The following is a 22,798-nucleotide window of genomic DNA, read 5'->3' as shown; positions in this document are numbered from 1 at the left end:
GCTCAGGATGCAAAGGAAGCAGCCCTGGCTTGAAGTTACAGCTGTCTTTTAGAGTGAGGGAATCAAAATGTCTTCCAGGTGTCTATAGGGAAGGTCCCATTCCCATGGCCTGAGCCTCCGGTTCTTATTCCAACTTCCTTTAACTTCTACTCTATGGTACTTCAGTCAGTGTGGCCTGTGCATGCCACAGTAACCTTCAGAGCCACTGAGATCCCCAAACACATATGTCCTGAACCTAATAAATACCCTTTATTCACTGAACACAGGCATTTCTTCTCAGCAGGGGCTGCATGGCTTTCCCTATGCCATCTTGGTTATGGTAAGCCCTTCCTGGGCTCAGACACCTGCCTTCAGTGTCCACTGGGCTTCTTTCCCCAGGACATTAAGGGCTTGTCATACCTACTGCTTAATTAGTATGTACAGGAGCTCCAGATCAACACTCTACTAGATCTTCTTTCTTCTCCTCCACCCTGCCTCCCTACATTCATTCCTTCATTCAAATCCTCTACTCTGCCAAGACCACTCTTGGTTTACACATACTGTCACTTACCTCTTCATCTGCAGAGCTCTTCTTGCAGGCCCTGGGGAGCATCAGGTTCAGAGATACCAGCTTACCAATCCCAGTGTGCTCAAATGTCCTACAGAATGGATAGCATGCAAATCTCTGCTAAGATATACAAACTCATGGAGATTTAACAATTCATTACTGAATAATGACTGCGTCAAAGAAGAAATCGAGAAATAAATGAAAACTTCCCGGAACTAAATTGAAATGAAAATACAGCAAAACCTCTCAGATAAGTTGAAAGCAGTCTTATGGGGAAAATGTAAAAATGTGGAAAAACAAGAATAAATTAAAGGCAAATCTAGTAGACAATTACAAATAATAAAAATCAGAGCAGAAGTTAGTGAAATAAAACAAAGAAAACAGCACAAAGAATCAACAAATCTAAAAAGCTGGTTCTTTAAAAAAAAAAATCATGAAATTTGCAGGTAAATGGTGGGACCTAGAAAGGATCATCCTGAGTAAGCTGTCCCAGAAACAGAAAGACACACACGGTATATACTCACTCATATAGACATAACATAGGATAAACCTACTAAAAACTGTACACCTAAAGAAACTAAGCAAGAGAGAGGACCCTGACTAAAACGCCCAATCCTCATCCTGAAAGGCAAAGAGGATGGACATCAGAAGAAGAAGAAAACAGGAAACAACCTAGGAACCTGCCACAGAGGGCCTCTGAAAGCCTCTGCCCTGCAGACTATCAAAGCAGACACTGAGACTTATGGCCAACTGTTGGGCAGAGTGCATGGAATCTTATGTAAGAAGTGGGAAATAGTAAGAGCTAGAGAGGACGGGAACCATACAAGGAGAGCAACAGAACCAGAAAATTTGAACACAGGGAACTTCCCAGAGACTCATACTCCAATCAAGGACTATTCATGGAGATAACCTAGAACCCCTGCACAGATGTAGCACATGACAGTTCAGTGTCGAAGTGAGTTACATATATAATGTGAAGAGGGACTGCCTCTGACATGATCTGATTGGCCTGCTCTTTGATCACCTCTTCCTGAGGGGGGAGCAGCCTTACCAGGCCACAGAAGATGACAATGCAGCCACTCCTGATGAGATCTGATAGACTAAGATCAGAAGGAAGGAGAACAGGACCTCTCCTATCAGTGGACTTGGGGAGGGGCATGCATGAAGAAGGGAGAGGGAGGGTGGGATCGGGAGGGGAGGAGGGAGGGGTTTATGGGGGGATACAAAATGAATAAAGTGCAATTAATAGTAAAAATAAATAAATAAATAAGCAAATAAATAAATAAATAAATAAATAAATAAATAAATAAAAAGGAATATAAACAAAATTGACATACCATTGGCCCAACTAACAAAAAAAGGGGGAGGGGGAATCCAAATTAACAGAATCAGAAATGAACATGGAAGCATCAAAGAAAATACTTTAAAAACCTGCACTTTATCATGCTGTAAAACCTTAAAGAAATGGATGTATTCCTAGATTCAGCCAAATTATCAAAATTAAACCAAGAAGAAGTAAACAAAATAAACAGACCCATAATAAATGAAGAGATTGAAATAATAATAAAAAGCCTTTAAGGTTAAAAAAAATTTAAACGGTCCAGGACCAGATGGATTCACAGAAGAATTGTATTAGACATTAAAAAATTTACACCCAGTCCTTTTCAAACTATTAAAAAAGAAAAAGAAAAAGAAACAGAAGGAGCCCTCCCAAACCACTTCTAAGAAGCCAGTATCATGCTAATACCAAAACAAGGTAAAGACACAATAGAGAAAAGAAAATTACAGACCAATATCCCTGATATAGACTCAAAAATACTCAATAAAATACATGCATTCAGAATACAGACACGTATCACAAAAGAATATACAACATGATCAAGTTGGCTTTATCCCAGAAATGCAAGGATGGTTCAACAAACACAAGTCAATAAATGTTATTAACCACTAAGTTGACTTAAAGAGAAAAATCACATGATTATCTCAACAGATACAGAGACAGACTTTGAAAAAAAAAATCCAACATGTCTCCATGATAAAAGTCCTAGAGAAGATAGGGCTAAAGGAACATACCTCAATCTAGTAAGAACTATATTTGAGAAACCCCAGATAACATTATTCTAAATGGAGAAAAGCTTGCAAAAATCCCAGTGGGAACAAGACAGGAATCTCCCATTCCTTTTCAATACTTTGCTCAAACTACTAGCTGGAGTATTAAGGTAAAAGATGGAAATTAAAGGGATATAAGTAGAGAGAAAGATTAGTCAAACTATCCCTATTTGCAGATGACATAATAGTATACATTAGAAACCCCAAGAATTATACCAGAAAACTTCCAGGAATCATAAACAAATTCAGCAAAACTGCACAAACCAATAGCTTTTTAATTCCCCGACAACAAACATACAGAGAAAATTATAGACACAAACCAATTCATAATAACACCAGGGAAAATAAAATATGCGTGAGTAAACTAGCCATGGATATGAAGGATCTCTACAATGAAAACTTTAAATCTCTAAAGAAAGATGAGAAAGACAAAAGGAAATGGAAAGACATCCCATGCTCATGAATTGGTAGAATCAACATTGTTAAAATGAACATTCTATCAAAAGCCATTTACACATTCAATGCAAAATAAAAAAGAATCCCAATCAAAATTTCCGCCTCATTCTTTACGAAAATAGAAAAAGAGCTATCCAAAATTTCATATGGAACCACAAGATGCCACAGAGGTTGCCAAAACAATCCTGAGCAAAAGGATTAATGCTGAACAGATCACAACTCCAGATCTTAAGATATACTACAGAGTAATAGTTGTAAACACAGTATGGTCTGTATTGCTGGGTTTGCACAGCTCCTGCTTGAGGTTTAGTTAAGACATGGAGACATCTCTGTAGTTTAAAGCTGTTGGCCTTTGCCTTCAGCTAGCTACTAACGTGACTTCTCTGGCACTGTGTCTCCATGTGGTTCTCACTGTGTACCTCCCTGATCCATTCTGTCTCTCTTCCATCTTCCTTCTGTTTCCCTGTCTCCCTCTGTATCTGTCTGCATCTCCTGCATCTTTCTTGCATCTCTGCCAGCCCAGAAGTCCCATCCTCATACTTCCTGTCCCAGCTCTTTATTGCACAAAAAGCCTCATTCCAGCCTGAACCAATCAGCGTCAAGACAATGTCCAATCCATCTCTTCTGGGTTGCCCTTTGGCAGGTGAGGAAGGACAAGCATTTACAAATAGAAAATCAGTAATGGGCCATGGAAATTACAATACCAAAATCCTGCCAGTACTTGGCTCTCTGCAGGGACATACATTCTCAATATGTGGAAAGGTCAACCCAACAGTCCTGGCACAAAACCAGACATGTAGCCAATGGAAAAAAGTCACAGACCCAAACATGAGCACAAATTAATTTCAACAACTTCATATTTGACAAAGATGCTAAAAACAACACGGGGAGGGGATCATCTTCAATAAATGATGCTGGGAAACTGGACAGCCACACGCAGCAACAATGAGATTATACCCATATCTATCACTTTTTGGACAAAAGCAACTCCAAATAGATCAAAGACCTAAATATGAAACCTGAAATACTGAGAAAAAAATGGCTAATAAATATCTCAACAAATGTTCATCGTTCCTAGCAATTAGAAAAAGGCAAATGAAAACTTTCAGATTTTGTCTTAGTCCAGTTAGAATGGCAAAAATCAACGGAACAACCAACAACAAATTCTGGAGGGGAAGGAGGGGAAAAATGAATCTTCAGTCACTGTTGGTGGGATTGCAAACTGGTGCAGTCATGTTGGAGATCTATGTGGAAAATTCTCAAAAAGCTAAAACTAAATCTACCATAGAACTCAGTTATACCACTCCTTGGCATATGACCAAAGGACTCAGCATCCTATTCCACAAATACTTGTTCAGCCATGGTCATTGCTGCCCTAGTCATGACAGCTAGGGAACTGGGAAGAAGATGAACAACAACAAAATATCTAAATGTACTACAATGAATGAATGGGTAATAAAAATCTGGCATGTGTACACTATGGAATAATATTCATCTGTAAAGAAAAATAAAATCAGGAATATTACAAGTAAATGAATGAAACTAGAAAAAGATCACATTGATCACCCAAAATGCAAACTTCTCATGTTCTCTCTTATTGGAGGTCCCTAGCTTTAAATCTTTGGACGTGAGTACATAGCCTGTAGTAACTCTAGAAACCAGGAAAGTAAACAGAACCTCTTCCAGGATAGGGATTTGGTGAAGCAACAAAGAGAGAAATAACTGGATACAAGCAAATCTACCAGGGAAATGGGAAAACAGAAGGCTCTTTAGGGAATGGGTGGGAGGTAAATACGGAAGAAGGGAGATTGGTAAAATAATAAGGATGTCTGAAAAACTAATAAGGAATTATGCTATTACTTGTTTTAGAAAAACCCTCTCATACATGTAACCCTGTGTCTAATATTTTTTTTGTGTGTGTTTTATTTTATTTTATTATTGGTTGAATTTTATTAACTCTGTATCCCAGTTGTATCCTGCTCCCTCATTTCCTCCCAATCCCACCCTCCCTCCCTCATCTCCTCCCTTTCCAAGTCCACTGATTGGGGAGGACCTCCTCCCCTTTCATCTGACCCTGTTTTATCAGGTATCTTCAGGACTGCCTGCAATGTCCTCCTCTGTGGGGTAGTAGGGCTGCTCCTCCCTTGGAGGGTGGGGAGGTCAAAGAGCCTGCCATTGAGTTCATGTCAGAAATAGTCCCTGTTCTGCTTACTAGGGTACCCACTTGGTTACTGAGCTACCATGGCTACATCCGAGCAGATGTTCTAGGTTATGTCCATACATGGTCCTTGGTTGGAGAAACAGTCTCATATAAGACCCCTGTGCCCAGATATATTTGGTCCTTGTTGAGCTCCTATCCTCTCCATGTCATATTAACTCCCCCTTCTTTCATATGATTCCCTACACTATGCTGAAGGTTTGGTTATGAGTCTTAGGATCTGCTTTGATACACTGCTAGGTAGAGTCTTTCAGAGGCCCTCTGTGGTAGGATCCTGTCCTGTTACTTGTTTTCTCCTATATCCAATGCCCATCCCATTTGTCTTTCTAAGTGAGGATTGATCATCTTACCCTCCGTCTTCTTTCTTGTTTATCTTCTTTAGGTGTATAGAGTTCATTATGTTTATCATATATTATAGGTCTGTATAAGTGAGTATATACCATGTTTGTCTTTCTCCTTCTGGGATACCTCACTCAGAATGATCTTTTCTAGATCCCACCATTTGCCTGCAAAGTTCATGATTTCATTTTTAATTGCTGAGTAGTATTCCATTATGTAAAAATACCACAATTTCTGTATCCATTCCTTCGTTGATGGACATCTGGATTGTTTCCAGGTTCTGGCTATTACAAATAAAGCTACTACAAACATGGTTGAGCAAATGTCCTTGTTGTGTACTTGAGCAACTTTTGGATATATGCCTAGGAGTGGTATAGCTGGATCTTGAGGAAGCGCTATTCCTAATTGTCTGAGAAAGCACCAGATTGATTTCCAAAGTGGTTATATAAGTTTACATTCCCACCAGCAATGGAGGAGGGTTCCTCTTTCTCCATAACCTCTCCAGCATGTGTTGTCATTTGAGTTTTTGATTTTAGCTATTTTGATGGGTGTAAGGTGAAATCTCAGGGTCGTTTTGATTTGCATCTCCCTGATGGCTAAGAATGTTGAGCATCTATTTAAGTGTTTCTCTGCCATTCTATATTCCTCTACAGAGAATTCTCTGTTTAGCTCCTTACCCCATTTTTTAAAATGGGGATTACTTGATTTATTGGTTTTTAACTTCTTTAGTTCTTTATATATTCTGGATATCAGATATAGGGTTGGGGAAGATTCTTTCCCAGTCTGTAGGCTGTCATTTTGTTCTGACAACAGTATCTTTTGCTTTACAGAAGCTTTTAAGTTTCATGAGGTCCCATTTATTGATTGTTGCTCTTAGAGCCTGTGCTATTGGTGTTCTGTTCAGGCAGTTGTCTCCTGTGCCAATGAGTTCTAGGCTCTTCCCCACTTTTTCTTCTAACAGATTTAGAGTACCTGGTTTTATGTTGAGGTCTTTGATCCACTTGGACTTTAGTTTTGTGCAGGGTGATAAATATGAATCTATTTTCATTTTTCTGCATGTAGACATCCAGTTGAACCAGCACCATTTGTTGAAGATGCTGTCTTTTTTCCATTGAATGGTTTTGGCTTCTTTGTCAAAATTTAAGTATTCATAGGTGTGTGGGTTTATTTCTGGGTGTTCTATTCGGTTCCATTGATCCTCCTTTCTGTTTCTATGCCAGTACCATGCAGTTTTTATTACTATTGCTCTGTAGTACAGCTTGAGGTTGGGGATGGAGATATCTCCAGATGATCTGTTGTTGTACAGGATCATTTTGGAGATTCTGGGTTTTTTGTTTCTCCATATGAAGCTAAGAATCTTTCTTTCAAGGTCTGTAAAAAACTGTGTTGGTATTTTGATGGGAATTGCATTGAATCTGTAGATTGCTTTTGGTAGGATGGCCATTTTCACTATGTTAATCCTACCAATCCATGAGCACAGGAGATCTTTCCATCTTCTGATATCTTCTTCAATTTCTTTCTTCAGAGACTTAAAGTTTTTTTCAAACAGGTCTTTCAGTTGCTTGGTTAGAGTCATCCCAAGGTACTTTATGTTATTAGTGGCTATTGTGAAGGGTATTGTTTCCCTGATTTCTTTCTCAGCCCTATTGTCTTTGGTATACAGGAGGGCTTCTGATTTTTTTGAATTGATTTTGTATCCAGCCACTTTGCTGAAGGTGTTTATCAGCTGAAGGGATTCTTTGGTTGAATTTTTGGGATCCCTCATGTATACTATCATATCATCTGCGAATAGTGAAACTTTGACCTCTTCCTTTCTGATTTGTATCCCCTTGATCTCCTTTAGTTGTCTTATTGCTTTAGCTAGGACTTCAAGTACTATGTTGAAGAGATATGGAGAGAGTGGGCAGCCTTGCCTTGTCCCTTATTTCAGTGGGATTGATTTAAGTTTCTCTCCATTGAGTTTGATGTTGGCTATAGGCTTGCTGTATATTGCCTATACTATATTTAGGTATGTTCCTTGTATCCCTGATCTCTCCAATACTTTAAACATGAATTGGTGTTGGACTTTGTCAAATGCTTTTTTGGCATCTAAGTAGATGATCAGGTGGCTTTCCTTCTTCAGTTTGTTTATGTGGTGGATTACATTGATGGATTTCTCTATGTTGAACCACCCTTGCATGCCTGGGATGAAGCCTACTTGATCATGGTGGATGATATCTTTGATGTGTTCTTGGATTCAGTTTGCAAGTATTTTATTGAGTATTTTTGCATCAAGGTTCATAAGAGAGATAGGTCTGAAATTCTCTTTTTTTTGTTGGGTGTTTGTGTGGTTTAGGTATCAAGGTGACTGTGGCTTCACAGAATGAGTTTGCTAATTAAACATATAATCTTAATGGACTTTTCTTATCTGGGCTGATGGTGCTCCCTGCTAGAGTCAAAGACCATTTAACAAAACCCCAAGAGCAGATAAAAAAAGCCTTCTTTCGAGTTGTTGGTCAGGGCTTTCCAAGAGACTCCCAAAGCAGGCAGCCTATTGCTGTTGCCCTGCAGAGGTGGAAGGTAAGTCTCTGTTTCTGAAGACACTGTATATTTCAGCAACAGAAATACCCAGATATCCCCGAGCTGGAAATGATCTAAATGCCTGCTTCCTGAAGACTAGTTTTCATGGCACCAGAAGGTGGCAGGCAAGCTTCCAAAGGAGGGATGCAACCAATAGTCCTACCCAGCTATGATGCTTATGAACATCTGTGGCACAATAAACCCAAGAATGCAGTGGTGGCACACATACGTTGGTGGTAACTAGCTGCTCTTTAATTGGACTTAAGACAAAAGCAACGAGAGAGAGAGATCATGCCTGGTACTAGAAACCTAGCCAACTACGAAGCTCTAGTGAAATGGTTATTGGAAATGAATCTACAACCACTAATTTATCATACAAGTGTAATCCTTAACAACAATCTGCAAACATTTGTCCTAATACCCACAGATAAATACAGTTTTCAGCCATCATCAAGGAAGTTCCTCATTGCCACAGAGAGAGAAACTACAACCAATCTGAATGCAAAAGTATAGAACCCTGTAAGTGCCAATGCTTACTTAACAGACCAAGTTTACCTGCTATGGCCAGTGAGAAATGAAAGCTAGGCACAGATTGAAGGGGCCACAGAAAGACCGAGGCTGTGACAAGTTTATTCCAAGCAACCAGACTTTTTATACCCTTATCAGAAACAGAATATAATGGTGGTTGCCAGGATCAATACAATGGTAGTTGCCAGGATACTATGACATTTGCAATCTATATAGGGCATACAAGATTAGTGTCTAAGACCAGTTGTCCAACCAAGCTTCTATATGCTTCATTGGCTTCTAGAAACACAGGAAAACACAGAGCAGCCTGAATGCTCCACTTAAGGGAGTGCCTTGGTTTCTCAGGAACTGAAAGGCACACAGTGTCCCAGGAGCCATGGACTCTAAAACAGCTTTTACACATAGGTCTCTCAAGGCAGCAAAGACCAGGCCAACTTCACGAATTTCTGTAGAACCCCATCCTAATGGATATATCTACAAAACACTCCTGTACCTAAGGTTCAGGGAACATTGTGGACGAAGAAACTGAAGGATTTTATGGGTCAGAGGATCAGGGAGTTTCCTGTGAGATTGTGTCTTTAAGCTGCACCCATAAAGTCTCACCATCATGACTACTCAAATGTGAGATAAATAAGGATGACCCCAATGACAAACTGGACAGAGAAAAGCCCACAAGCCCTCAGTCCTACACAAAGAATTACAGGTAACCAAGGGAAGCCGAGAATGGGAAACATGGTTCCCTCAGGGAAGGGCACAAATGGTTGTCCAGCAGCAAATGGTCAGTCTTGAAAACACCCATGCTGGTAGCATTATACCGACAGAACAGGTTCTAGTCCACCTCCCTCTGTACAGTGCAACAGAGGCACCAATAGGAGCAGCTTCCAGGGGACATAAATCTAGCAACGTGTTCTCATGTCAGAAATGTATGTTCTTCAGGAACTATCACGGAGATAATCCTCAAGAGACAATCTCAGTACATAGGCATGAAAAGGGAAGAAATATAAAAGAACAAATCTGCAAAAAGAACAATCAAACAGGGCTGGGAATTTCTTAATATTATACAATTTGTGCATACACATGCACCACTGTATATGAATACATAATATAGACATCAAAATATACATTGTTACTTGCACTATAGTATTACAGAGCAACTTCATTATGCTATGACCTTTATTTCACACAGAATTTAAACAATGCAAGAACACTACCCATGTATAATATCATATATTAGCTAAATTTAGTTTAGTTAGGCTGACAAAACATGACTTGACATGTATAGCAATCAAGTATCTTGCAATAATATTCAGACATACTTATTTAAACGAACACAAAACAGTTGATTTCTAACTGCAAAGAGCTTATAAGTCACCTAGAGATACTTCCAGTAAAGTTACTTTTCTATAATATCATCTAATTTGGCCAAATTTGTTAACATTACAGCAAAAGCTCTAAAACATGCAGTCGAATGTTACTAATTAATAATTTATAAGCCCACAGAATAGTTATTATCAAGTTATTATCCACACTCTACAACTGAAGCTTGTTCCCAGGTAACTCTAAATCAAAGCACCTAAAAAGAGCCCAAACTTATATATACTTTTTCTTGCCTTTGCATATAACACGAAGCCAGTAGTGAGACTTTCCATCCAATGTGTTTATCTCATAATTAAAGATCTGGGGTAGTCAAAATAAAATCTATTAGAATGAGCAATGAGGAAATGGACTGTGGATTCAGAAAGGGCACAGGTGTCTCCTTAGTGCTCTTTCTTTCTTTTTTCTTGTTTTATAATGACTGGGAGAAACAGAACTAATTTTTTTTTTCTCCCAGATACTCCCAACCTTCTTAACTTTATGTTCTTTCCCACTCTCTTTAAAAACAAAAACATTCCCCACAAACAGCAAGAAGGAAACAACATATACAAGCAAAAGATCAACAAGGAAAAGAAAATAAATAAAGCAAAATGAGTTTAAAACAGAGTCTTCAAAATCATTGAGTGTGTTTTGTTTTGGTCAACTATTCTGAGCATGGAGCCTGCCCTGAATTGTGGTTAACATATCCCATGAGATGCATTGTAGAAAACTAATCTTTTCTTTGCCAGTGTCAATTGAAGACAGCTTCTCTGTTAGGCGTGGGGACATGTCTTAGTTCGTGTTAATATTGCTGTAATGAAACATCATGACCAAAAAGCAAGTTGAGGAGGAAAGGTTTATTTAAGCCAGGACAGAACTTGTAGTGGAAAGCCACGGGTGGCATTCTTGTTTTAAAACTCTCCTTTATTTGGGGTGTTTAGGTCTCTACCTCACTTTCACCAACACCCCAACCTTAGGTAGGAGAGAGAAAAGTTTGGTGGGTAGAGGGACCCCCTTTACTTCTAGTTAGGGTCAAGGGGTTCTTTTAGGTCTCTCTACCAATCTCCACCAACGGCAGACAGAGCTAGCAGGCTCCTCCATGCCGCTGCGCCTGAAGCCTTTCACTCCAGAGGTCTGCTCCAAACCGCCACACCATCTCTGGTCTCTCCGTCTGTCCAAACTGCTCCACGCCAACACTGAACGCCACACCGAACTCCACTGAACACGACACAGGCTCCTTGTGGGCCTCATATTTATAGAGTCCTGGACCACATCCCTGTCCATGCAGCACGTGGAAGGCCATTACCATCTGGCAGAGATCGAGCCCCGTGTGCGATAACTAACAGTTGTGGATGAACTGTAGCCTGACTAAGATCCCACACTAGAGATTAAAACGTAAACATTTTACCAAAAGACACAAAGACACCCAAACTGCCATTACAGGAACTTAAGCAGGGCAGGGACCTGGAGGCAGGAGCTGATGCAGAAGAAATGAAGGAAGGCTGTTCACTGGCTTGCTCCTGAAGGCTTGTTCAGCCTGCTTTCTTACAGAACTCATGACCACCAGCCCAGGGGTGTAGCTACCACAATGGGATGGACACCTCTCCATCAACTATAATTAAGAAAATGCTCCACAGGCTGCGTACAGCCCGATCTAAGGGAGGCGTTTTCTTAATTAGGGTTTCCTCCAGTCATATGACTTGAGCTTGTATCAAGGTGACATAAAATTAGCCACCACAGAGCTCATATCCACTTCTCCCTTCCAGTGTTGGGACCCTGTCAGGCTTGAACCTGTGTAGGCCTTTTGTGTATTCAGTCTTTGTGAATTCATAGGTGCATTAGTCCTTCTGTGTGTCTTACTCTTTGCACACTGTTCACTTGCAGCTCTGTGTTAGTTCCCATCTACTGTGAAAAGAAGCTTTTCTGATGATGGCTGACAGAGGCACTGATCTATGAGTATAGTGTGTGTCATTAGAAATCATTATATTACTATGGTCCTTTAGCAGAATGACAGTAATTAACTTTCTCCTAGATCCATGGCTTACCCAGTCAGGTTCTTGGCTCCTTTAACTAGTCCAGGTATGGGTTCCACTTCAAAAGTGGGCCTTAAATCCAGTCAGAAATGGCTGGATACTCCTATAACATTTGTGACTCTGTTATAGCAGTGTATCTTTCAGGCAGTTGCCTGTTTCAGGTCACAGGGTTGGTAACTGGGAAAGACTGATGATACCTTTCCCCTCTGGTAGTGTGCAGTGTACCTTCAATGCTATGAACCCTCGTCATTAAGGGTGAAGCTTCCGGATAGGAACAAGTTAAACTTCCCCATGTTTGATGACACAGATAAGTGTTTTCCTCAGCAGTAGGTTCTTACCATCAGGTTGTAAAGATTATCCTATTGGTCTTCATTGCTCTTTGTATGTGGCCTGAGTCTACCTATGAAAATGGCTCACTACTCTGCTGACTTAGAAAAATCATACACAAAAACCAAAATTAAGAGTTTCAAATCTTCATGCTCATTTTATAAACACTCATGAAACTGCCCAGGCCATCAAGTATATTCATATCTGAAAAACCACCAAAGTATTTGAAAGATGGACACTTTAAAGAAGCATCGCGTGCCCAAGCCAAGCATGGACATAGGGTCACTGGCCCCCAAATGGTGCTGAATTATTGCTGCACAGGGTTAAAAATGTAAAGTAATGCTGGGCTTAAAGGCTTAGATGTAGATTCTCTGGTCTTTATACATATTCAGGTAAACAAAACATCATAGTTGGATTAACTCTCATTCTTCCCAGAAAGCTCTGAAAATGTTTTAAGTCATCAACCAAATGACAGTTTTTGATAAGTTTATAAAACTTGGGAGACATTTTTGTTCACTCAGCCTGGTGATGATACACAGAAATGGGCTCACGACATGCGAGAGAGAGAGAGAGAGAGAGAGAGAGAGAGAGAGAGAGAGAGAGGAGAGACAGAAAGACACAGACAGTGCACGTGTGTGTGTTGATTGCTGCTAATAAATTCTTTAGTTGAAAATAAGTATGAAAGTTAGTACATGGTTGTTCAGAACAGATGTGTTACACAATCCCTGTGAATGAACCTAGCAGTTCCACACGAGGTCTTCCAGGTACGTGAACTTTTTTCCTACCTTCACGCTAGCTTAAGACTGTGTATTGGGCCAGAAGCTGGAAACAGCCCAGATGCCCCTCAACTGAAGAATGGATACAAAAATTGTGGCACATCTACACAATGGGATACTACTCAGCAAGGATATCATAAAATTTGCAGGTAAATGGTGGGACCTGGAAAGGATCATCCTGAGTGAGCTGTCCCAGAAGCAGAAAGACACACACGGTATATACTCACTCATATAGACATATAATATAGGATAAACCTACTAAAATCTGTACACCTAAAGAAAATAATCAAGAGGGAGGACTCTGGCTAAAATGCTCAGTCCCCATCCCGAAAGGCAGAGGATGGACATCAGAAGAAGAAAACAGGAAACAACCTAGGAATCTGCCACAGAGGGCCTCTGAAAGCCTCTGCCCTGCAGACTATCAAAGCAGATGCTGAGACTTATGGCCAACTGTTGGGCAGAGTGCATGGAATCTTATTAAAGAAGTAAGTGGGAAATAGTAAGATCTGGAGAGGACAGGAACTCCACAAAGAGAGCAACAGAACCAAAAATTTGAACACAGGGGTCTTCCTGAGACTCATACTCCAACCAAGGACCATGTATGGAGATAACCTAGAACCCCTGCACAGATGTAGCCCATGGCAGCTCAGTGTCCAAGTGGGTTCTTTAGTAATGGGAACAGGGACTGCCTCTGACATGATCTGATTGGCCTGCTCTTTGATCACCTCCCCTTGAGGCGGGAGCAGCCTTACCAGGCTACAGAAGATGACAATGCAGCCACTCCTGATGAGATCTGATAGACTAGATTCAGAAGGAAGGAGAGGAAGACCTCCCCTATCAGTGGACTTGGGGAGGGGTATGCATGGAGAAGGGAGAGGGAAGGTGGAATTAGGAGGGGAGGAGGGAGAGGTTTATGGGGGGATACAAAGTGAATAAAGTGTAATTAATAAAAATTAAAGTAAAATAAAAAAGACTGTGTATTGGAAAACTAACCTGCATCCATCAGCTCAAACCTGTGTTTGAGATGCTACAGCAAAGAAGCCTCAGATAGATAAGAGATAGTTTAGTAAGTGAGTGCTTACAAGCCAATGAAACAAAAGGGCAAAGAGATAGACAGCAGCTGTTCTAAAACATGTAAGATGCTGACGTAAAGGCACGCGGAAAAGTAGTTTCAACTTGGATTTATTTGTGAAAATTCAGATAAATATGTGAAAGGTATTTCCATCTTATCAAAAGATATGTTCAAATTTTGGGAAAAAGCTGCTCAAAACCAGCAAATACTATTGGAAACATCAGAAATGTTCTAATCTCCAGGAAGTTCTTAGAGGTTTGGTTGAAGTCTGACCACTTTCCAGGAAGGCTCTGTGGCCACCACAGGCACAACAACTAAACTGTGCAGAATGTAAAGTCTTACAACCAGGGTGGACCTTATATTTACCAACATGTACCTCCCATAGAGCACAGAACACAGCTCCCCTGATAGTCAGGCCTGCTCTCAAGTTTGACATCTTCATACATTACAAACACATGTAACTTCTCATGAAACCAATGGTGAAGCTGAGAATTAGTAAGTGTGATTCAGAGGAAAATAGGCCTCGGTCAAGAAGATAAACAACAGGACATTTAAAAGATACCTTTTACAGCAAAGTCTTGAGCAGAAAGCCTTAAACTTTTGGTTCTCTTCCTTTCTTGGCACAAAGACCAAAAACAGCAAACTGCTGAGGTCTAGGATTCTGCTGTAGCCAGGGGTTACTGACTACTATGATGTCAAAGTTCTGAGGTTTGCTTATGCCATAACTGAAAAACTCACACACTCATTTCCTGATTTGCTTCCATTTTTTTAAGCTTTCAAAATTAATTTTTATCCATGTAGTTTTGGATCCAAGTGTAATTTCAAAATCTAATGCAGGAATTGCACCCATCTTTTGTCTAGTTTGCCACAGATGGGCTATGTATCCCCAAATTGAGGTACAATATTATAAGCAGATGTGCCAGACTGTCTTCTGTTGCTCAATTTTGGAGGTGGAAAGTACAGCTCAGACTGTCCTGTAGCAGTGGCCTCTGGGTAGGGCCACAGTGGTTATGTTACAGCAGGCACTCAAGTGAGAGAGCACATGGCAAGGCGGGAGGCCAGACAGTGTGCAGAAGGTCCACTCTTGCTCTCTGACAATGATGCTCCTTAGTCCTTTCAGGAGGCAGCATTTCCAGTGTCAGGACAGCTGTCATATAGGCTTTCATCCTCACTCACTGTAACACTAAGGGCTAAGTAAGCTTCTAGCACATGAATCCCTGAGTGCCACGTCATACCCACAGAACCAGGATGTCAATAGATACTATTAAGACATAGGATGTTCCCATTACTATAAAGATCTTTACATGCTCCTTTTATAGTCATACCAATTGTTTCCTCATGCCGGCCTCCCTTTAATTCCCAGCAACCTCTTTCCTTTCCTTTTCTGGTTTTTTTTTCTCTTCTTCTTTTTGGAATGTGTAATCAGGACCATATGGCATATACAGTTCTTCAATATTTTTCCACTCAGCATAGAGATTCATTCATATTATTGTTGGTATCAGATACTGTTGTCTTTGTATCCCGTAATTGTATTGTATTGCAGTGATTTATTGTATTGTATTGCAGTTTATTTAACTGGCCTTTGAAGGACTGTTGGATTGTCTCCAGGTTGGGCCATAAGTAAAGCTGGAATAAAAATTGGTCCAATAAAAATTGGACTTTTCTTGAAAGCCATAATGAATTTATTTTTTTAGAGTCAGTGCCACATTGTTCATGGCGACCAGTATGCACATGATAACGGATTTTCTCTCAGATATTAACATTGCAATATTTTTGTATATGGAAATGTTTTGTCAGGACTGAGAACATCAAAGAATAGAGCTTAACTGGACATAGATGCTAACAACTATGGTGTCTTGATTGCTCCCATAATTAATGTATACACCCTGAGAATCTGTGGTATTATGTCCTGTAGTTATGAAGTCTAAAGATTTTAAGGCAGCATTAGCTTATATTTCTCTATACTTTAGTGTTGACTTTTGTCACTATGGCTAAGACACACAAGGCAGTTGCAAGGGTTAATAGTGTCAACTAGACAGGATCTAGAATCATCTATGAGGCAAGCCTCTGTGGGCTTTAGACTAGGTTACTCCTGAGCATGCCTGTGAAGGGAGTTCTTGATTAAGTTACTGGAGTTAGAAAAGCCAATGTGTGCGGAGCGAATGAAAGGCTTGGTTTTTCTGTCTGCTTCTGTTACCGGGTTCTCAGCCTCTCTGGTACTAGTCGGCTGCTACTGGACTATGCATACAGTATCATGCACACACGAATCTCATACTTTTTTTGCTATATTGCACAATATTAATGAATCTTACATAAAAAATAAGCTGACGATGTAGTTTGATTGGAGCAGTGCTTGCCTAGCATGTGCAAAGCCCTAGGTTTGACCCCATTACTGCGTATCCAGGCAAGGTGGCTCATACTAGTAATCCCAGCACTTGGGAGGTAGAGGCAGAAAGATCAAAAGTTCAGGGTCATCTTCAGATACACAGCAAGTTCAAGGTCAGTCTAAGCTAAATAATCTGCTTCAGAAAAATAAAATGAAGCATTATCAAAATAAGAAGGCAAATTAGGGCTAGAGAGATGGTTCAGCAGTTAAGGGTTAAGAGCACTTACTATTTCCAGAAGACTCACCTTCAATTCCTAAAACCCATATGGTGTCTCACAGCTGTTGTCACTCCAGACCCAGGAGATCCAATGCCCTCTTCTGGCTTCCGCATGCACTGCATGTATGTGTTATACATGCAAGCAAAACATAAAAATGAATGACAGAATAAAAACAAATTTCATTACGAATGCCCAGTTATGTGACTCACTCAAGGGGCTGTCACTGAGGCTTCAAAGGGAAAATGATGCACTGTCTCTTTCCTAGCAGAGCCACACCCCTAAGGATCACACCTCTCTCTGTGCATTCGCTAACAGAAGCTAGTTAGTACTTGCAGTGTGGTGACGGCAGAGCTTCCAACTCCGCAGTATGTTACCAGTGCGCTAGCCTTTCACTGTTTCAACCAGGACAGCTGGGGCTTCAGAAGGGAACAAAGACCACGAATGTAAGGCATAAAACTACTTAGCTACTTTAGTTGGGGTTTGTATAGTTGAATTTAGGTAATCAATCCACAGGAATAAAAGGAAATCCACAGCTGGTACTTAGCCAACCAGTGTTTTGAGGAATTTCATGGGAATTAAGCACTACAACACACATACACACACACACACACAAAGAAAGAAAAATAAATCAGGCAAAAAGGCAAACATTCAAAATAATCATTTTAAAGGCTGCAATGGTAATATAGGCATGCTTAGTATACTGTAGTTACAAAGAGCATTTGCTGTTCTTACAGAGGATCCAGATGTAGTCCCGACACCCATATGGTAGCCCACGTTGCCTAACTCATTCCCAGGGATCTTCTGGCCTCTGCTAGCACCAGCCATGCCTGTGGTGCACTGAGGTATGTGTAGACAAAACTCTCTCTATTTTTTTTAATTAATTTTTTTTTTTTTGGTAAAGGTGTACTCTACTGCCATACACAGAAAGGACTGGATCTGGTGGATGAACTCATGTCACCGAAGTGTGACTGCTTCCAATTCTTCCTGTCCTGCCTAAAGAGGGCAAGAAGATGCTTAGAAGGAGCAGTGGCTGGGCACCTTCTACTTCCTATCTTGAACATGGCCCAACTGTCACCCTTGACTGTCTTAGTCAAAGTGTTCAAGTGCTTCACCAAGAAGATGGATGACACCAGGGTGCAGCTCAGTCATACAGTCCAATTCTTAAGAAAGCATCAGAAGGCCATTCCTTTTGCCAGGGCTTTAAGCTGGCCTGTCAGTGGGCCGGAAGTAAGTCATGACTTTCACCAGAGCCCGGGGGATGTTCTTCCTAGAGCAGTACAAGCAGTACTGGGACTCTGTCACAAATCTGTTAGAGTTGAGTCAGGAGCACCTGGCTAAGATCCCAGACATCAGCCATGTTCAGAGAGAGAGAGAGAGAGAGAGAGAGAGAGAGAGAGAGCTATTACCAAGGTGAAGGAGAGTAGGCAACCAGTGGAAAAGGAGAGGTGACAGCATTCAAAACAGCTGCAGCTGCTGTGGCTGTGATGTGCCACCTCCATCAAAACAGAATAACAGACTTGAAATCAAAGCTGTAACAGTTCTTACAACAACAAATAATATTGTTCCAAGAATGACCCAGAAGTTCTTCATAATTATAAACAAACTTGGGACAAGACATGGAGTTGTGCTCTTTATCAGTTAAAAAAACAAAACAAAACAAAACAAAACAAAAACAAAAACAAAAACCTCTCTTCTAAAAGGGTAAAAATTGCTATCAGAAACTTACTGCTAGGCTGGAGAGATGGCTCTTGCAGAGAACCAGAGTTCAGTTGCTGGTTTACAGCCACCAGTAACTCCAGACCTGGGGGGCCTCTTGGGGAACGTGCACTCATGTGCACCTAGCCCCAAATAGGCATATGCTTAAAAACAAATGTTTAAAAAGCAAACTCAGCCAGGCGGTGGTGGTGTATGTCTTAATCCCAGCACTGGGGAGGCAAGGGCAGGCAAATCTTTGAGTTCCAGGCCCATGTGGTCAGGAGAGCCAATGCTACAGAGAAATTGTTTTGAGACCCCCCCCCCCCCCAAAAAAAAAGTAAAACCTATTGCTGTCAGTGATATAAGAATGGCTTTATGTTCAAACCTGGCTGAATACATAATGGAGGGGATAAATTGTTAATATACTTAAGCAGTAAAGTACGGTACAGTTTTCAGTGTTATGTAGGGGGCCCAGAATTTCAATATGTAACATTATAGTTCACCGGACCAGGGATACTAACAAAGCGTACAGGCAGTGAAATGGTGTTGCAAAGACAGGTAGGGGCTTGGTCTGTGTTGATTTTATCTTAAAACCAAATGACAGGAGGGAGGTGGTGGACATCTTGAAACATTAATAGCTTTTGAAACTTATTAATATATTAATTGTATCCATGAATGAGGCAATGTTAATATATTCCCTTAGACTGTTTGAATCAAAGAAGTTCTTTTCCTCCTTTACTTTCCCGATAGATAGCTCTTCCCAATTCCTGCTAATTACTACTTTCAAGTCATCAGTTTTTAGCCTCTTATGAAAGAAAATGTGTTGTCTTTTTGTTGACTTCATGTGATTCTGTCCATTTTACTGCAAATGACACATTTCACTTTTAATGGCTAATATCACACTGTATTTGTAGTTTTAATTTGCATTTCTCTCATGCCTGAAATTTTGGCTTTTTTCATGTATTTGTTGGGAATTTATATTTATGAAAAATTTCTATACAGATCATTTGTCCACCTTTAAAAATACCTATAACACATGTTAAAAATTGCAAGTTCCTTAAACTTCTGCATTAGTTAGGGATCTGTAGAGGACCAGAACCAGTAGGATAAAAAAAAGTGCACAAGTATAACATATATATTAAAAATTATTAAATTAGCTGACTTTGAAAGAACAGCAGATCAATTACACTGGAGAGGCCATGAACTTGGTAGTTGTTTGGTCCTGAAGATGGGCACTCAGCAGTCTGAACAGTCCCACAGTGGCCCTTTCACTGGAGAGGCTGGGGACCCAGCATATGGGGGCTGGATGCTTCAGCAATATGAATCCAGCATCGAAAACCTGGAAACCATGGTTTTGTTATCAGCATGAAATCAGCCATAGCAACACTATAATATTTTTCTTTCTTTTTTTTTTTTTAAATCTGGGTGGCTACCAAAAGGTGCCACCCACATATGGGCTGGGTCATCCCATATCAATTAAATTAATTCCTCAACTAAGGCTCCCTACTCAGGTAATTCTAATTTTCTGCAAGTTGCCATTAAAACTAACCATTGTAACCTCTACCCAAACAGACACTGACAGATATTTTCTAGTTTTTAGGGTAGTTTTTCATTATGGTGGTTATTTCCTTTGTTGTGCTTTTAATTTTTTTAATTTATTTTTATTTTACTTTGATGCAGTACCATTTGTCAGCCTCTGCTGTTATTTTCTGTGCCCTGGAGTCCTGTCCAAAGGCTAAGGTCTCTACCAATGCTGTAAAGTGCTTCTGCTGTTTTCTGGTAACTGTCATAGAATTTTATGTTTGTACTTTTGGTCTCTAATTATCTCGAGCAGATTTTGTACAGGGATAACAACCTGTAAAGGGACAAACTCACTGGGTAACAACTGGCCTCACACCAAGTCTCCAAGGATGCATTTAAGGTCAGAAATGCTAGCAGTTTCATCTCTGTACCCAGTTCCAGATTACTGTGGTCCACTCTCCCCATACCCTACTGCTCAGAGAACCAGGGACGTCGGTACTCCTAGAATCTATTTCTATTAATAAATCCCGTAGGCACTAAAAGTTCCTTGGAGGACTTTTCAGGGACCCCACCTCCCGCCCCACAGGTCTAGATAATTTATCAAACCAAGGAAACTGCATTCTTAAAAGTTGTTGCCAGGTGATTCTTACACTTAGCCAATACTGTAACGGAGGTTTACATTTAAAATTTTCTTTTCCTTTCTTTTTTCCCCCCTTTCCGAGACACAGGGTCTTCTATCTATCCCAGGCTGGTCTCAAACTCAAGATCCTCCTGCCTCTGGAATGCTAGGATTAAAAGTGTGTGCCTTTATAAAGAAAGCGTACTCTGATGCCATCTCTTATTAAATTACAGCTCTACGTAATAACCAATGCTGAATTTCTCTCCAATGTCATTGTTGAAAAAGGGGTTCTGGGAGAAGTTAGAAAGCACTTGAAAACACTACACCAGCAGAACTCTTGGATAAAAACACATATTCCAGGCATAATGTAACCAGAAGAGCAAAGATTGCTGGACTAACACAAGGCAAAAGACTTTCAATCAAAAAGATAAAACACAAAAGGTATTATACACTTTAAAAGGGCCAGTACAGAAAGGAGACATAGCAAACATTTACAGACCTAAAACACCATTAGGATATGTGCTGCAACAATTAAAAAATGGAAGGGCTTTGAAGACAGCACATGAGCAGTAACGCATTAATGTAAAGAAAAGTGAAATTTACTTACAAGTTGGCTATTGTTGTGAGATGTATGACTGTCCTCAACAATAACAGCCACTGCGGAAAACAGTATGTTGGTTCCTCAAAAAATTGAAAAACAGACTTTTTATACAATCCTGTAGTGTATTTGTGTATATCCCCCAAATGATTGAAGACTTGGACTTAATCCAGTCACAATTGCATTATTCACACTAGCTGAAACATCCCAACCATTCACAGAACAAAGTATGGTTTAAACCCATATAGGACAGTATTACTCATTAAAAAGGGAATTTGGAAATATACTGCATGGGTGACCCTGAAGACACTGGGATAATAAAACAGACACAAACTAACCAATACAAGCATGATTTCATTTGTATGCGATACAGAGGCAGAAAATCAGCTACCAGATTCAGGGAGGAGCAACATGAACTTAAAATTCCAGTTATGTTTTACAAGATGAAGTGTACGGGAATGGAAGGTGGAGACAGCAGCACAGCATTACCAATGTATTTAAATTGATTATATCAGAAAGCAGGATGCCCCGATGCCTGGGAGCACATGCCTGCAATCCTAGCTAGCACTTGGGAGGTTGTCAGGAGATGCTGCAAATTCTAGAACAGCCTGTGCTTCAGGATGAGTTCCAGACCAATTTCTAGTTTCTTCTGGAATAATAAAATATCAACACAGGAAGCAAGCTTGCTTGTCCTTGGTGCTCACCACCTCTCTACTGGCTGTGAGCCTTTGGCACTGTTGGCAGCATGTTCTCAATTCTAGGCTTGAGTTCAAAACAGTTCTCTTGATTGACAGCAGATTCCTGCCTCTTTAAAGACCCAAACCTTGGGCTTCCTACAGGCTGGTCTTGGCCCTGCAAATTACACAGGTGCTGGGAAGGTCTGTGTAAACTGTGAATCTTCCCTTTTGACTCTTTCTGCTCAGTGCTCCATCTAGCCTCCATGCCAGTTCACTGTCACTCTGGGAAACCTCCCTGCTGCTTCTGGCACTCCAGAACCTCCGAATTCCCAGTAATTTTATTTATTTTTTATTTTTTTTGCCTTCACAAATTGAAGCCGACTGCCCCTGTCAAATCTCATGGCTGCCCTCTGCTGACAAAAGCTGAGTTAGCATCTCAGGCTTTGGCCAAAAGGAAAGTAAGGACGGTAGAACACAAAATTTGAAGGTGCATCATGAAACAAGGTAACATTTTGGGAAAATGTTTTAGAAACTCAAAATAACAATAAATCCCCACAGTGAACAAGAAGGTACCAATGCACACCTCAGCAGAGCCTCTATCTTAGGCAAGCCCAGGCCTTCCCACGGTCTTGTCTTTAAATGGAATTCTAACGGGAATTCATGCTAGTACTGAAATTTTTTTCAGCAGTCACGGAGATTGGATTTTTCTGGCTGATTGCACCAATAGGATCCTGAAGATCATGAGTGGGATTTCATCCCCTTCTTGG

General features: G+C 40.4%; 1 long non-coding RNA gene across 1 annotated transcript; it reads right to left on the bottom strand.

Moving 5' to 3' along the window:
* Positions 1-585: 585 nt before the first annotated feature.
* LOC129680942 (uncharacterized) lies at positions 586-21,469 on the bottom strand. Its single transcript, XR_008720759.1, has 3 exons — positions 21,364-21,469; positions 16,949-17,037; positions 586-638 (listed from the first exon to the last, which is right to left on the bottom strand). It is a non-coding gene; the product is annotated as an uncharacterized LOC129680942 (long non-coding RNA).
* Between the last annotated feature and the right edge of the window lie 1,329 nt (positions 21,470-22,798).

The sequence above is a fragment of the Psammomys obesus genome, unplaced genomic scaffold, assembly GCF_907164565.1.
Source record: "Psammomys obesus unplaced genomic scaffold, mPsaObe1.curated_primary_1811, whole genome shotgun sequence".
Lineage (NCBI taxonomy): Eukaryota > Metazoa > Chordata > Mammalia > Rodentia > Muridae > Psammomys > Psammomys obesus.
The sequence above is the reverse complement of the archived record's forward strand: the minus strand, read 5'-3'. Positions and strand labels throughout refer to the sequence as shown.